We start from the raw sequence: 2,793 nt of genomic DNA, 5'->3' as shown, positions 1-2,793 counted from the left end.
TCTCAAGCTTTTAATGAATATTGCATGTCAATCAGAATAAGTGTTGAACAATCTATTAGTCATGTTCATACACAAAACGGTCTAGCAGAATCATTTATCAAACACCTTAAATTGATTGCAAGACCATTATTTATGAAATCCAAACTCTCAATTTCTACTTGGGGACATGCCATCTTGCATGCAGTAGCACTTGTATGCATCAGGCCAACAAGTTATCATAAATTCTCCTCTATACAATTGATTTATGGTCAGGAACCAAATATTTCCTATCTAAGAATTTTTTGATGTATGAAATATGTTCCAATTGCTCCACCACAACGCACAAAGATAGGTCATCAAAGGAGGTTAGGAATATATGTTGGATATGAATCTCCATCTATAATTAAATATCTAGAACCTTCAACAGGAGATTTATTCACTGCAAGGTTTGCTGATTGTCATTTTGATAAAACAATTTTTTCAACATTAGGGGAAGAAAATAAGCAGCTAGAAAAAGAAATATCTTGAAATACATTATCATTATCGAGTCTTGATCCTTGCACAAATCAATATGAATAACAAGTTCAAAGGATAATTCATTTGCAGAATATAGCAAATCAGTTGCCAGATGCATTTACTGACCTAAAAAGAGTAACTAAATCTCATATACCAGCTGCAAATGCTCCAATTAGAATTGAGGTAGGACAATCTCCTATTGTTAATGAGTCTAAAACACGCCGAAGCATGGAAGACCAATTGGTTCCAAAGATAAAAATCCTCAAAAAAGAAAAAAGAGCAAATATTCAAGATGGTCAAGAAAAGGAAACAAAAACTCCAGAAAAGACCCCTGACATAATTCCAGAAGAAATTCAAGTACATAAAATTAGTGAAAATGAAGAGATCTCAATAAATTATGTCATGACGGGAAAAAGATGGAATCGAAATAAAATAAACGTCGACGATATTTTTGCATACAATGTAGCGCTCAATATTATGAAAAAAAATGAGGATCTTGAACCTACATCTATTGAAGAATGTAGATATAGAAATGATTGGCCAATGTGGAAAGACGCAATCAAAGTGGAATTAAATTCACTTGCAAAACGTGAAGTTTTTTGACTTGTTGTACGTACACCAAATGGTGTAAAACTGGTGGGATATAAATGGGTATTTGTGCGAAAACAAAATGAGAAAAATGAGATTGTGAGATATAAAGCATGGCTTGTCGCACAAGGTTTTACCCAAAAACCTGGTATTGATTATGAAGAGACATATTCTCCTGTGGTGGATGCAATTACATTTCGTTATGTAATTAGTCTAGCAATACATGAAAATCTCAAAATGCGTTTAATGGATGTAGTTACAGCCTATTTATATGGCTCACTTGATAATGATATCTATATGAAGATCCTTAAAGGATTTAAGTTGCCTGAAGCACAAAACTTGAATTCTCGAGAGATTTATTCGATCAAATTAAATAAATCTTTATATGGATTAAAACAATCTGGACGCATGTGGTATAATCGCCTTAGTGAATATTTGTCGAAAGAAGGCTATAAAAATGATCTTATATGCCCATGTATTTTTATAAAAGGATTCATATCTGAATTTGTGATAATTGCTGTTTATGTTGATGATCTAAACATTATTGGAACTCCTGAAGAGTTATCAAAAGCCGTGGATTACTTAAAAAAAGAATTTGAGATGAAAGATCTTGGGAAAACAAAGTTTTGTTTAGGACTTCAGATTGAACACTTGACAAATGGAATTTTTGTCCATCAATTTAATTACATAGCAAAGGTGTTAAAATGATTTTATATATAAAAGCACATCCATTGAGTTCACCAATGGTTGTAAGATCATTAGATGTGAAAAAAGATCCTTTTCGACCTCGTGAGGATAATGAAGAACTTCTTGGTCATGAAGTACCATATCTTAATGCAATTGGAGCACTAATGTATCTTGCTAGCAATACACGACTTGATATATCATTTGCTGTGAATTTATTAGCAAGATATAGTTCTTTTCTAACTCGAAGAATTGAAATGGAATTAAACATATATTTCGATATCTCCGAGGAACAATGGATATGGGCTTATACTATTCAAATGCATCAAAATCAGATTTAATCGGTTATGCAGATGCGGGATATTTATTAGATCCACACAAAGCTCAATCCCAGACAGTTTATGTATTCACATATGGAGGTACAACTATTTCATGGCGTTCTGTAAAACAAACTATAGTTGCTACTTCTTCTAATCATGTAGAAATTTTAGCAATTCATGAGGCAAGTCGTGAATATGTCTGGTTAAGATCAGTAACTCAACATATTTAAGAAACGTGTGGTTTGCCAACCAAGAAAGGAATTCCAACAACATTATATGAGGATAATACTGCTTGCATAGCATAGTTAAAGGAAGGATACATTAAAGGCGATGAACAAAACATATTTCGTCAAAATTCTTTTCACCTCATGATCTTCAAGAAAAGGGTGATATTAGTGTTTAACAAATTGTTCAAGTGACAATCTATAGATTTGTTTACTAAAGCCCTTCCTACTGTAACATTCAAAAATTGGTACAAAGATCGAGATGCGCCATTTAAAGATCTTAAATAATACAATTGTCAGGGGAGTAAAATAGCAATATACTCTTTTTTCCGTCGTCAAGTTTTTTTCCCTTGGGTTTTTTGTAAGGTTTTTAATGAGGCAGTATTCCATAAGCGTATTCTTGAAAGAATTATGTACTCTTTTCCTTCACTTGGATTTTTTTCCATGAGGTTTTTTTCCTTGTAAGGTTTTAATGAGGCATA

Source organism: Theobroma umbraticum, unplaced genomic scaffold (genome assembly GCF_002168275.2).
Source record: "Theobroma umbraticum cultivar Fairchild unplaced genomic scaffold, ASM216827v3 scaffold_12.0, whole genome shotgun sequence".
Lineage (NCBI taxonomy): Eukaryota > Viridiplantae > Streptophyta > Magnoliopsida > Malvales > Malvaceae > Theobroma > Theobroma umbraticum.
The sequence above is the reverse complement of the archived record's forward strand: the minus strand, read 5'-3'. Positions refer to the sequence as shown.